Consider the following 14478-nt stretch of genomic DNA (forward strand, 5'->3'; position numbering starts at 1 on the left):
CGTGGCTACTATTTTCAACAAAAGTGAACACTTTGAAGTGTGCGTGGCCACTATTTCCAGCAAAAGTGAACACGCGCAAGTGGAAATGAAGAATTAGCCTCTGCGTGATTACTATTGCTGGAAAAAGTAATCACGCCAGCAGAGCGGGAATTTTATAAAAGACAGTTAGCTCAAGAATTTAGGGAGTTTTTGTTCATTTTTTATTTTCCATTTGTTTTTGTTGTTGAGAGAGTCAGAGAGGGAGATTGAGGACGAACACCAAGCTTCATTTCTTGAGGGATCAGATTGGAGATTGGCTTGAAGATGTTTCTTCTTTGTTCATTCTCTTCTCTTCTCTTCTCTTTTTGTAATGTTTGCCTAAGCTCTTTGTGGTTAGGAATTGTGAATCTGAAATAGAAATGTTGAATTGATTTTGGATATGAACTTTGAGTTTTGGATTGGATTGAGTGATTGATTCTGCTGTTAAAGTAGTGATTGAATGGAAATTTGATCAACTAATCATAGAGGAACTCTTATAAATGGGAATTGAATTTGTTTCTCAGATCTGAATTAATTGCCAAGGTTATTGGTTTCTTAGGGATAAGATATCTAAATCTTGCAATCTTTTGGTTTCTCAAACTTGATGCAGCATTTGATTGGATTAGATCTAAGGGATTAGAGTGATTTGATTAGATGTTAGATTCATTGAGGCAAGGGATTGTCCTTTGATTAATATAATGTGAAACTGATTGTCATTCCATCTAAATGCTTGGAAGTTCAGAACTTTATTAATTCAATGTTGAAGTTTTGGTGAAACAATTTCCTAACTACTCTTTCTACATATGTTTACTATATACTTTTGTATTAGCTGTTCTGTTTTACTTTCTAATTTTGTTTTTGATACATTCATACCAAATCCATCTGAAATTTGTAAAGCTCAACTAATTGTGATCTTGTGAAGTGGTAATTGAGAACTTTATTCCCTGAGGACGATACTTGGAACTCAATTTGATTCTAAGATTTTTTTATAACTTGCTACAACAACACTAGTACACTTGCTAGTCAGACTACTTTCAGTGCAACAACAGTTGTAAAAGTAACAGAAAGACACACACCCATCCTGACTCTCCATATGTGGTTTCCTGACCATCATGACCATTGAAATGAAGGGATACCCCATGCAACCCTTGGATCATACTCACACTATATAAACTCCCTTTGCCTCTATGCACCCCTTTTCTTTCTTTTAAAATTTCTATCTCCATCACCGTGACCTACTAAGGAGAAACGAAGAGCCATAATCTACCTTCACCATGCCTTGAACCATTCACTTTCATTCTTACATCTCCTCCTCTTTCTCTTTCGTGAAGACCTCCTCAACACCGTACTTTTCTAAGGGAATCGAGCAAATATGAAGGACCTTTTCTACGCTCTTCACTCTCGCTTTCTTCAACGTTCACACTGCCACCAAGGAGCTACTCTGTGGACAAACTTTTGCAAGCAACAAGAACAAGCTTTTGACTTTTCTCTTATCCTTATTTCTGACAAGGTAAGGAGAGTGCTTACTTGCGTGTGAATGTGTGTGCTTGAATGTGTATTGTTGAATGTGGTGTGTATGTCTTCTTCTCCCTTATCCTCATCTCTGATTTTTGTTAAAAGGTTCACATGCAAGTGGTTTTCCTTCATCTCCTAACTATTTTACTTGAATAACACTTTAAGAATGACATTTTGTAACTTGAATGAGTGTGAGTGGAGTGAACGATACTTACATATCGCTGATTTTGTGATATTTTCATGATCCTTGATTGTTCTTGCCGTTTTATTAAATAAAAATGATGACTTTGAAATAGTATACTATTGTATGTCTGATGAATCCATATTTTTACTGATATTTTAGCATAATTCTAACACATTTAATAAGAAAAATATATGAAGAAAGAAGAAAAACTCAGAAAAAGAGAAGGAATTGAAGTTTTGTTTAAATTTGTAGTTATCTTAGCAATTATGGAATTTTTGCTTAGAAATTAAGTTTTCAATTTTATTTTTGAAGGAATAAATTGAGCAAGGATCATGGAAATGGAGGCTTGAAGACAAGGAAGAAGAAAGAAGCAAGTCTGGACTCCAAAAACACAAGACTAAGAAAGTACAGATTGGGCGTGATCACTATTGACAGTAAAAGTGATCACTCCAGACTTCAAAGAAGAAGAAAGCTTGGGCGTTATCACTTTTATCAGTAAAAGTGAGCATTCCAGAGAGGCAAATAATCAGGAAAAGCTCTGCATAATCACTTTTATCAGCAAGAGTGATAGTTCCAGAGAGCCCTCAATATCAGGAAAGTTGCGCGTGGTCACTTTTTCTCATAAAAGTGTTAAATGCGACACCATAAACCTTCTGCATGGCTACTATTTCTCATAAAAGTGATAACGCGCAAATCTGGGAAATTCTATAAATAACAGAAACGTGCAGATTTTTCAGCAGTTCAGTTTTATTTTTTCATTTTTTCTGTTAGATCTCGTTGAGAGAGATTGAGAGAGAAGATTGGGGTCAAGTCTTGAAGCTTCCACAAAAAGGAATCGGATTGGAGCTTCCGGCTATGGCTTCTTGGAGTTTTTCTTCTTCTTCTTTCTCTTTCTCTTCTCCCATATCTAAGTAGTTTTCTTGTAGTTAGGGGTTTATGGAACTCGAATTGATGTATTAATTTGACTCTTGCTTCTGAATTTTGAGTTCTTGGATTAATTAAATTGTGAATTCTGTTTTTCTTGCAATCTATGAATGGAAATTTGTTTGATTCATCTTAGAGGAACAATTACCAATGGAAGTTGGATTTGCTTCTCCGATCTGAGTTAGCAATCAGAATTTGGGGATTTCTTAGGAATAAGGAGACCTAATTCTTCAATCTTAAGGTTCTAAGTCTTAATGCAACTTGAAATTGAACTTCACCTTAGGGATTAGGGTGGTTTAGTTGCTTGTTAGGGTCAATGAGTTAAGGAATTAACCTTTGGCTATTGCTATGCGAAACTGATTGTCAATTAACCAAGTTCTTGAATGTTCAGAGGCATAATTGAATTAATACTGCTATTCTTGTGAAGTAAATTCCTAACTATTCTTCATTCCTATCTCATTTCATTACATACTCTGTTTTTCTACAAGTTCTTTGCTTTAATTGGTTTGGTTTACTGCTGTTATATGTTACAAATCTCATTCCAAAATTCGTATGGCTCAAATGGTTATAATTCTGTGAAGTGGTACTTGAAGCCTAAATTCCCTATGGAAACGATATTCTGATCTTAAATTTATTCATCACTTGCTGCAATCCTAGTGCACTTGCTAGTGTTAGATTGCGAACAACAAGTTTTTGGCGCCGTTGCCGGGGAATTTTGAATTTCAATATCATTAGTAGTAGAAAAGTAACTAGATTGAGCATTTATTTTGTTGTTTTGCTTTCAAATTGCTTTCTGCATAATTTTACTGCACCTTGTGTAGTATTTTGCATAATATTGCTGTCTGCTGCATTAAGTTTTTACATCCTTTTTATCTGCATAATTTCAGTTTTCATTGTTCTTCATATTTGTAATTTCCATTCTGCATATTTTTACATGATTTTACAATTCTGCAACTGCTAGATTTAAGTTTCTATATGCTTTTACTGATAGATGTTGCATGATTTCTGTTGTACATTTCTGAATATTGATTGTAGTCTAATTTTGTTTTAATCTGATTTGTATATGCGTGGTAAAAACAAGAATAAATCAATTCTGGTCTTTGATCCTGACATAGACATAACTTTGAGAAGATTGAGAAAAGAGTCTAGAGCAGAAAAAGTCATAGGGAGTGATAGTGAATTAGAAGCTGTCCATTCTCTAGAATTTTAGAGTAATCCTAGAGTGAAAAGAACACCTACACCTTTGAGACAACCAAATCCAGCAATAGAAATGGCAGAGCAAAACAGAATTAGAACATTAGGGGACTATGCTATTCCTAACATGCAAGGTTTTAACTCTTCTATAATTAGGCCAACTATTCAAGCCAACCATTTTGAGATTAAACCTGCCCTACTACATTTAGTCCAACAGGATCAGTTTTATGGAGGAAATTCAGATGATCCTAACTTACATATTTCAAATTTTCTGCAGCTATGTGACACCATAAGAATGAATGGAGTTAGTAAAGAAGCTATCAGATTGAGACTATTTCCTTTTTCCTTGAGAGATAGAGAAGAATTTTGGTTACAAGCTCAACCACAAGGAAGCATCACAACCTGGACAGAACTTGTGAATAAGTTTCTAACTAAGTACTTCCCTCCATCCAAAGCTGCTAAGTTGAGAGGAGAAATTACATCCTTTGTGCAGCAAGAAGGAGAATCATTGTATGAAGCTTGGGAAGGATACAAAGAATTACTTAGAAGGTGTCCACATCATTGTATCCCAAATTAGATGCAAATGGAAACTTTTTATAATGGGATGAATGCAGCAACAAGAACAATGATTGATGCTGCTGCTGGAGGTTCATTAAATACAAAGTCCTTGGAAGAAGCTCAGAGAACTATTGAGATGATGGCATTTTCAATGTATCAGAATTCAAACTCAAGAAATCAAGGAAGAAACTCTGGTCATGAAGCTAAGGTTCTGGAAACTTTTCTTGCACAAAATTAGCTACAAAATCAAATGTTTTCAGAACAATTAGCTGCCTTAACACAACAAATTAGCAATCTGCAAACAGGGAGTATGCCTACCAGTCAGCTAAGTTGTGCTTTTTGTGGAGGAAACTGATATGAACCCCATTTGCACAAGGGCTGACTTAGGATCTTTAGGGTTAGAACCTTGTAGAAAAATTTGAAAATTTAGTGATGAATTTCTGGGCAAATTAGGTGTTGGTCCATGGTGTTAAAATAAGTGAAAAAGGAAGCAAAAACGCTGGTTTGGTGGTGTCTGAACAGAATTTTAGAAATGACGGTATCTCGAGTTATAGAACTCCAATTGAGGTGATTCCAAAACGAGGTGAAAGCTCTTGTTCTGAAATTCAATTTAGGCTCAAGAATCACTCAATTTGGCTGAGTAGAACGAGAGTTATGATAACGAGATAATTCTGGGCAGATTTGAGTTTTTTTGGAATTTTGGTGAAGAATTGAATGGGGGAAGGAAAGAATCACTCTTTCCAAGGAAGGCAACACACAAAGGGATGTGAAAGCCCTTTGATACAGCCAAGGTGTTCTTGAATCACTCAAGAACTTAGGAGAATCACTCTCACTAAGATAAAAGAGATAAACTCTAATATTTCTGAATCAAACTTAACTTGTCTTATTGATAAGAATGGTTCAGCTTATATAGAAGCTTTACCATCAGAATTACAAAGGTTCCGTAACGGAAAATATATTCCACTTAGATAATGATCCACTAAGCTAGGAAATGAAACTACTTGATGGCTGATTGTAACTGAAATTGTGGCAACCAAAAAGTCACCCAACAGCCATTAGCTATGCGCCTCTTGGTCTCCCAAAGGCTGATGCCTAAGTTGCCAATTGGGCCCTTATTACAACTTGAAATAAAACCAAACCAAAGCCCATTAGTTGATTAACCGCAAAACATAATTTGGTCAGCCAAATTTACAAAGGATTGGGCCATTATTTAAAACAAACTAAAAACTTAAAAACTGAAGCAAAGTGGCGCCTTAGTTCTCCTCCATTTGGGCCATGATGCAATTCACAACCTTGGTCTTTTCTCCTTGAAACTTGGGCTTGTATTCAATTAATATGGACAACACTTGTTGAAGAGCTTCCTTTGCTCTCCTTGCTCTAGCCCTTGTCATAGGTCCTCCAAGTCCTTCAAGAGGATCCTTGCCCTTGCTCATGGTCATGTCCTCATCATTCTCTCCCTCTTGAGAAGGATTTGTCCTCAAATCAGATTCTCCATCTACATCAAAAAGAGATAAGTCAGACACATTGAAGGTGGAACTAACATTATACTCACTCGGCAGCTCAATTTTGTAAGCATTGTCATTGATTCTTTCAAGCACTTGGAATTGACCATCTCTCCTTGGTTTAAGCTTTGACTTCCTTTGTTCCGGAAACCTTTCCTTTCTCATGTGCACCCAAACCCAATCTCCGGGTTCGAAGATAACCTTCTTTCTCCCTTTGTTGGCTTGTTTAGCATAGCTTTCATTTCTCCTCTCAATTTGATTTTTGACTATTTCATGAAGCTTCTTCACATAGTCCGCCTTTGCTTGACCTTCTTTATGCTTAAAAACTGAAACATTAGGCATAGGCAAAAGATCAAAAGGAGTTAGTGGGTTAAAACCATAAACAACCTCAAAAGGAGAACAATTAGTAGTGCTATGAACAGCCCTATTGTAAGCAAACTCAACATGGGGTAAACAAACTTCCCAAGTCTTTAAGTTCTTTCTTAAAACTGTCCTAAGCAATGTTCCCAACGTCCTATTAACAACTTCCGTTTGCCCATCGGTTTGTGGGTGACAAGTGGTTGAAAATAACAATTTAGTGCCCAACTTGCCCCACAAGGTCCTCCAAAAATGGCTTAGGAACTTAGAGTCCCTATCACTGACAATGCTCCTTGGCAAACCATGGAGTCTCACAATCTCCTTGAAAAACAAATCAGCCACATGAGAAGCATCATTCACCTTTTCACATGGAATAAAATGAGCCATTTTAGAAAACCTATCAACAACCATAAAAATTGAATCTTTGCCACTACTTGTGTTTGGCAGCCCTAAAACAAAATCCATGGATAAATCAATCCAAGGATACTCCGAAATTGGCAATGGAGTATACAATCCATGAGGCTTTACCTTTGACTTTGCCTTTTTACAAACAATGCAATGTTCACAAAATTTCTGCACATCCTTTTTCAAATGAGGCCAAAAAAATGTTCTTGTAATGTTTTTAGAGTCTTTTGGACCCCAAAATGCCCCATTAAACCTCCTTCATGTGCTTCACTAACAAGCAAGTTTCTTGTAGAACATTTAGGCACACACAATTTGTTTTCTTTGAAAAGAAAGCCTTCATGTCTAAAGAAACCATTTTCTGAAAATTTTTCGCAATTTTTAAAAATTTCACCAAAAGTTTCATCACTTTCATACATGTTTTTCAAACATTCAAGACCAATCAATTTTGTTTCAAGCATAGAAAGCAAAGCATGACGCCGAGAAAGAGCATCAGCTACAATGTTACCTTTTCCTCTTTTATGTTTGATAACATAAGGGAATTGCTCTAGAAATTCCACCCACTTGGCATGCCTTTTGTTAAGCTTGCCTTGTCCCTTGATATATTTGAGGGACTCATGGTCACTATGAATGACAAATTCCTTGGGATAAAGGTAGTGTTGCCATGTTTTCAAAGCTCTCACTAAGGCATACAACTCTTTATCATAAGTTGAATAGTTAAGGGTAGGACCACTTAGCTTTTCACTAAAATAAGCAATTGGATGGCCTTCTTACAACAACACAGCCCCAATCCCAACATTTGAAGCATCACACTCAATTTCAAAAGATTTTTGAAAGTTTGGCAAAGCAAGTATGGGGGCATTAGTTAGCTTTTGCTTAAGAACTTTGAAAGCTTCTTCTTGTTTCTCTCCCTATTTGAAACCAACATTTTTCTTAAGCACTTCATTGAGAGGTGCTGCCAATGTGCTAAAATCCTTCACAAATCTCCTATAGAAACTTGCTAAACCATGGAAACTTCTTACTTCGGTCACAGACTTAGGTGTAGGCCATTCTTGAATAGCCCTAACCTTTTCCTCATCCACTTGTACTCCTTTTGAACTTACAACAAAACCAAGAAACACAACATGGTTAGTACAAAAGATGCATTTTTCAAGATTGGCATACAATTGTTCTTCTCTAAGCACACACAAGACAGATTTTAGATGATCAACATGCAATTCAAGTGAAGTGCTATAGATAAGAATATCATCAAAGTACACCACAACAAATTTTCCTATGAATTTTCTCAAAACATGGTTCATTAATCTCATGAAAGTGCTAGGAGCATTAGTTAAGCCAAAAGGCATAACCAACCATTCATACAAACCATATTTTGTTTTGAAAGCAGTTTTCCATTCATCCCCTTCTCTAACCCTAATTTGATTGTATCCACTTTTTAAATCAATTTTAGAGAAGTAACATGCACCATGCAATTCATCAAGCAAATCATCAAGCCTAGGTATAGGATGCCTATATTTAATGGTGATGTTATTAAGGGCTCTACAATCAGAACACATGCGCTATGTCCCATCCTTTTTAGGAACCAAAATTACCGGGACAGCACAAGGACTCATGCTATCTCTTACCCATCCCTTACCAATGAGTTCATCCACTTGTCTTTGGATCTCCTTGGTCTCTTGAGGATTACTTCTATAGGCTGGCCTATTAGACAAAGAAGCTCCTGGAATGAGATCAATTTGATGCTCAATACCTCTTAATGGTGGCAACCCACTTGGTACACTTGTTGGAAACACATCTCCAAATTCCTGCAAAAGAGACTTCACTCTAGAAGGCAAATCAAGGTTATCAAAAGTGTTAGTGGTCAAAACATAGTTTTTGCAAATTAACAAAAATAGGGGCTGTTTAGATAGAAACAACCTCTTGACCTTACTTTTTGTAGCTAAAAAGCTCTCCTTCACCTCAAGTGTTTCACTCTTCTTTTTCCTCTCATGTCTTTCTCTCTTTTTGTCCTCACTTTTTGAGCTCTCAAGTGGTTGGATTTCTTTTTCTTTCTTTTCTTGGACAATATTTTCTCTCATTTTTCTTTTATCCTCACACACCTCTTGCGGACTCAAAGGTTTGAGCACTATCTTCTTGTCTTGGTGCATGAATGAGATTTTGTTGGTGAAACCATCATGATTGGCTTTTTTATCAAATTGCCATGGTCTCCCCAAGAGTAAGTGGCTGGCCTCCATAGGAACAACATCACAAAGCACCTTATCATTGTATCTTCCAATGGAAATATCCAACTCTACTTGCTTCCTTACTTGCACCTCTCCATCCTCACTAAGCCATTGAAGCCTATATGGCCTAGGATGTGGCTTTGTAACTAAATTCAATTTAGACACAAGTCTTGCACTCGCCACATTGGTGCAACTCCCTCCATCAATGATCACCATGCAAAGTTTACCATTGATCAAACATCTAGTATGGAAGATGTTTTCTCTTTGGCTCTCCTCCAAAGGCTTCAATTGGCTACCAAGTAACCGCCTTATCATCAACAAGTCTCCCTCTGGTGTTTTCTCCACCTCCTCCTCCACGTCCTCATTCTCCTCTCCCTCTTCAATTTCAGACTCACTTATATACTCTCCATCTCTAAGAATCATGGTTTTTTTGTTAGGGCACTCATATGCATAGTGTCCTAAGCCTTGGCACTTAAAGCACTTCACATCCCGACTCCTTTTAGAGGGTTGCTCTTGAGTTTTTAGAGGAGTTTTTGTTGGTGTAGGCGCTGCACTAGAAGTGGCAGCCCCTTTTCCCTTATCCTTCCAACTAGAAAAACCAAAATTAGTGGAGCTCTTTTTGGCCACACCTTTCCTTTTCAATTGTTGCTCCACTTGGATTGCTTTGTGAAGCAAGTCCTCCATTTCAACAAATTCCTGCAGTTCAACAATATCACGAATATCATTATTCAAACCACTAAGAAATCTAGCCATAGTTACCTTCTCATCCTCTTCTATCTTGGCTTGAATCATGAGCACCTCCATTTCCTTGTAGTACTCCTCAATGCCTTTGCTACCTTGGGACAATTTTTGAAGTTTGAATTTTAAGTCCCTAGAATAGCTTGCCGGCACATATCTCTTCCTCATGATCCTTTTCATTTCAACCCATGTATCCACCAATGGCTCCTCATTCCTAGCTCTCTCTTTTTGCAATTTGTTCCACCACACAAGAGCGTAATCAGAAAACTCCATAGCTGCAAGCTTTACCTTTTGGGCCTCTTCATAGGTATTACAAGTGAAAATATGCTCTATTTTGATCTCCCACTCCAAATAAGCTTCCGGGTCACTTCTTCCTTTGAATGGAGGAATAGAAATTTTGACTCCATCAATTCGGTTTTGTCTAGGAGCACCGTCATTACCTCTTCTCCTCCTTTCTTCTTCATCATGACCTCTATTCTCCAATTGGTCCAATCTTTAATGGAGCTCATCATTTTGTTGCCTCATCAATCTCTCCAAATGTTGTGTCAAGGCTTGCATTTGGAAAGGAGAAAGTCCTCCTCCTTGATTAGGATTTCCTTCAGCCATCACAAACAAACAAATTTAAACGTAACAAGCAAATAGAAAGTAGAATTTGAAACCTCACCACACTCAAGTGTATCACACAATTATGGCTTTTTCTCTAATGAAAACACTCTTTCCTTTTACCACTCAAATTCTCCTTGGGTTCTTAGGCAATTCAAGATATTATGGCCACAACAAAGAACAATCCACCAATATGTGCAAGGTAAGGCTAGGTAGACAAAGAAAAGGCTAACAAGTCACAAAAACAAAGGGGTAAAGGAAAATTGGTAAACAAGAGAATTAGCAACAATCCTTTAAGAACACCAATATATTACCTTATAACAAATTGTTGAAAAGCATGAATCATTCAGCCCAAAATTTTCTTCTTTTTTTTTTTGTTGTTTTATACGATTTTTTTTTTGAATTTTCACAAGGGCCTAACTTTTGCAGTGATTCAGTACAATCACAAATAATATGAACAATAAGGTAATCAATTGGAAAAAAGAGAATGAAGGAAGGATGTTACCAATTTGACATTCAAACCCTTAAACCGGAGCTCTGATACCAAATGATATGAACCCCATTTGCACAAGGGATGACTTAGGATCTTTAGGGTTAGAACCTTGTAGAAAAATTTGAAAATTTAGTGATGAATTTCTGGGCAAATTAGGTGTTGGTCCATGGTGTTAAAATAAGTGAAAAAGGAAGCAAAAACGTTGGTTTGGTGGTGGCTGAACAGAATTTTAGAAATGATGGTATCTCGAGTTATAGAACTCCAATTGAGGTGATTCCAAAACGAGGTGAAAGCTCTCGTTCTGAAATTCAATTTAGGCTCAAGAATCACTCAATTTGGCTGAGTAGAACGAGAGTTATGATAACGAGATAATTCTGGGCAGATTTGAGTTTTTTTGGAATTTTGGTGAAGAATTGAATGGGGGAAGGAAAGAATCACTCTTTCCAAGGAAGGCAACACACAAAGGGATGTGAAAGCCCTTTGATACAGCCAAGGTGTTCTTGAATCACTCAAGAACTTAGGAGAATCACTCTCACTAAGATAAAAGAGATAAACTCTAATATTTCTGAATCAAACTTAACTTGTCTTATTGATAAGAATGGTTCAGCTTATATAGAAGCTTTACCATCAGAATTACAAAGGTTCCGTAACGGAAAATATATTCCACTTAGATACTGATCCACTAAGCTAGGAAATGAAACTACTTGATGGCTGATTGTAACTGAAATTGTGGCAACCAAAAAGTCACCCAACAGCCACTAGTTATGCGCCTCTTGGTCTCCCAAAGGCTGATGCCTAAGTTGCCAATTGGGCCCTTATTACAACTTGAAATAAAACCAAACCAAAGCCCATTAGTTGATTAACCGCAAAACATAATTTGGTCAGCCAACTTTACAAAGGATTGGGCCATTATTTAAAACAAACTAAAAACTTAAAAACTGAAGCAAAGTGGCGCCTTAGTTCTCCTCCATTTGGGCCATGATGTAATTCACAACCTTGGTCTTTTCTCCTTGAAACTTGGGCTTGTATTCAATTAATATGGACAACACTTGTTGAAGAGCTTCCTTTGCTCTCCTTGCTCTAGCCCTTGTCATAGGTCCTCCAAGTCCTTCAAGAGGATCCTTGCCCTTGCTCATGGTCATGTTCTCATCAGAAACCATGTAAATGGTGCATGCGAGGCATCTACAAGTGAACCATAAGAGCAAGTGAATTATATGAATAATTTTCAGAGACAAGAGCCATCATATCCCCCTGGATTTCAATTTTCGAATAATAGAACTCAGCAGTATTCTAATTGGAATAATCAATATTCTGCTGCAAAGAATTCTAACTCAAATTTGCCTTTTTCTAATGCAGGTCCAGCAACATAACAGTCTTATTTTCAGAGGAATTCATCCACTCAACCTCAAGAAAATCAAAAATTTTCCAAGCCTATGAATGAGAGGTTGACTAAGATGGAAGAAACTATGCTGCAATTCATGAAGGTGACTCAAACAAGCTTCAAGAACCAAGAAGCTTCCATGAAGAAACTAGAAACACAAATCGAATAATTAGCTGAACAACTATCCAGCAGGGATGAAGGAAGATTTACAAGCAATACAGTAATCAATCCTAAAGAGCAATGTCAAGCCATAACTATAAGGAGTGGAGCTGTAGTTGCAAGTCCTAAACCAGCAGAAAAGAAAGTAAATGATGCAGCAGAGAGAAAAATTGAACAAGATCTGCAACAAGGAAATTTTAAGCTATTGAAGAAAGACCATTCAGAAGAAAAAGTAGATGTTCCTATGAATTCTAAGAGGAAAACCAAAAAGCAACTCTTTGAGGAAGCTTGTAAGCCAATAGATCCAGAAAAATACAAGAGGCTGCCTTATCCTCAAAGAATCCAAAATCCTAAACAAGAGGAACAATTTGAAAGGTTTATGAATGTCTTTAAGAAATTACAAATTAACATTCCTTTTGCAGAAGCTTTGGAGCAAATGCCTTCATATGCAAAGTTTATGAAAGAACTACTTTCCAAAAAAATGAAGCTAGAGCATGATAAAACAGTACCTTTGACAAAGGAGTGCAGTGCCATTCTCAAGAGAAAGCTTCCTCAAAAGCTAAAAGATCCTGGATCATTTAGCATTTCTTGTGAAATAGGAAACTACATTGTGGGAAGAGCATTGTGTGACTTGGGAGCAAGCATAAATCTGATGCCATTAGCTGTTCTGTAGAAACTTGGCATAGAGGATGTGAAGCCCACCAACATTACACTGCAACTAGCTGATAGATCATACACTTATCCATATGGAGTTGTTGAAAATTTATTAGTTAAAGTTGATAAGTTCATTTTTCTTGCAGATTTTGTAATTTTGGACATGGAAGTGGATTCTAACATTCCTTTGATCCCAGGGAGGCCATTTGGAGTCTTTGCATATAGGAGAATGTCATTTGGTTTGTGTAATGCCCCTGCCACTTTCCAAAGATGCATGCTTTCTATTTTTTCTAATTTGGAAGAAAACATCATAGAGGTATTCATGGATGATTTCTCTGTTTTTGGTATTCTTTTGATGATTGTTTAGCTAATCTATCCACTGTTTTGCAGAGATGTCAAGACACTAACCTTGTGTTGAATTTGGAGAAGTGCCATTTTATGGTACAAGAAGGCATTGTCCTTGGTCACAAAATTTTAGAGAAAGGAATGGAGGTGGACCAAGCTAAGATAGAAGTCATTAGTAAATTGCCTCCACCTATCAATGTTAAGGGAGTTAGAAGTGTTTTAGGACATGCTGGTTTTTATAGAAGATTCATAAAAGATTTTTCCAAGATTGCTAAACCCTTGAGTAATTTACTTATAAAGGATGCAGATTTCATATTTGATGATAATTTTTTACATGCATTTTCTATTTTAAAAGAGAAACTGATTTCTGCACCTATTCTTGCAAAACCAGATTGGAAATTACCTTTTGAACTCATGTGTGATGCAAGTGATAGTGCAGTGGGTGTTGTGTTAAGACAAAGAAGAGATAGGAAATTACATGCTATCTATTATTCAAGCAAAGTGTTAAATCCTGCACAAGTGAATTACACAACAACAGAAAAAGAACTTTTAGCTGTTGTATATGCTTTTGATAAGTTCAGATCATATTTAATGGGTTCGAAAGTGATTGTATACACTGATCATGCTACTCTTAAATATCTTTTGACAAAATAGGATGCAAAGCTCAGATTATTAAGATGGATTCTACTCCTCCAATAATTTGAGCTAGAGATCAAAGACAAGAAAGGGAAAGAAAATAGTGTTATTGACCACCTATCCAGATTACCTTTGGAGAGTTTAACCACTAAATCATTAGAAATAAATGAAGAATTTCTAGATGAAAAGCTGTTTGCAGTGGAAAACATGCCTTGGTTTGCTGACATTGCAAATTTTAAAGCCACTCAATTCATTCCAAAGAGGTTTACTTGGCAGCAAAAGAAGAAGTTCTTACTGATAGCTCATATTTTGTTCCCACATTTTTAGTTTTATTACATCCTTTGCATGTCTTTTCATTCCCTTATTTCTTCCATTTAATATGTTTTTGCATTTATTTGGATGGTTTCTCTGGCTACATGCAGATTCATATTGCTCCTGAGGACCAGCACAAGACCACTTTCACCTGTCCTTTTGGCACTTTTGCATATAAAAGGATGCCATTCGGCCTATGCAATGCACCTGCCACTTTTCAGAGGTGTATGTTAAGTGTTTTTTCTGATTTAATTGATAATTGCATGGTGTTTATGGATGAT

At 36.7% G+C, this 14478-nt stretch overlaps 1 non-coding gene and 1 pseudogene across 1 annotated transcript; both read right to left on the reverse strand.

Moving 5' to 3' along the window:
- Positions 1 to 4295: 4295 nt before the first annotated feature.
- On the reverse strand, positions 4296 to 4402 carry LOC113860329. The gene has a single exon (XR_003503782.1). It is a non-coding gene; the product is annotated as a small nucleolar RNA R71 (small nucleolar RNA).
- Positions 4403 to 5870: 1468 nt separating this feature from the next.
- On the reverse strand, positions 5871 to 10220 carry LOC113859457 (annotated as a pseudogene).
- Positions 10221 to 14478: the final 4258 nt, after the last annotated feature.

The sequence above is a fragment of the Abrus precatorius genome, unplaced genomic scaffold (assembly GCF_003935025.1).
Source record: "Abrus precatorius isolate BTA unplaced genomic scaffold, Abrus_2018 Scaffold2, whole genome shotgun sequence".
Lineage (NCBI taxonomy): Eukaryota > Viridiplantae > Streptophyta > Magnoliopsida > Fabales > Fabaceae > Abrus > Abrus precatorius.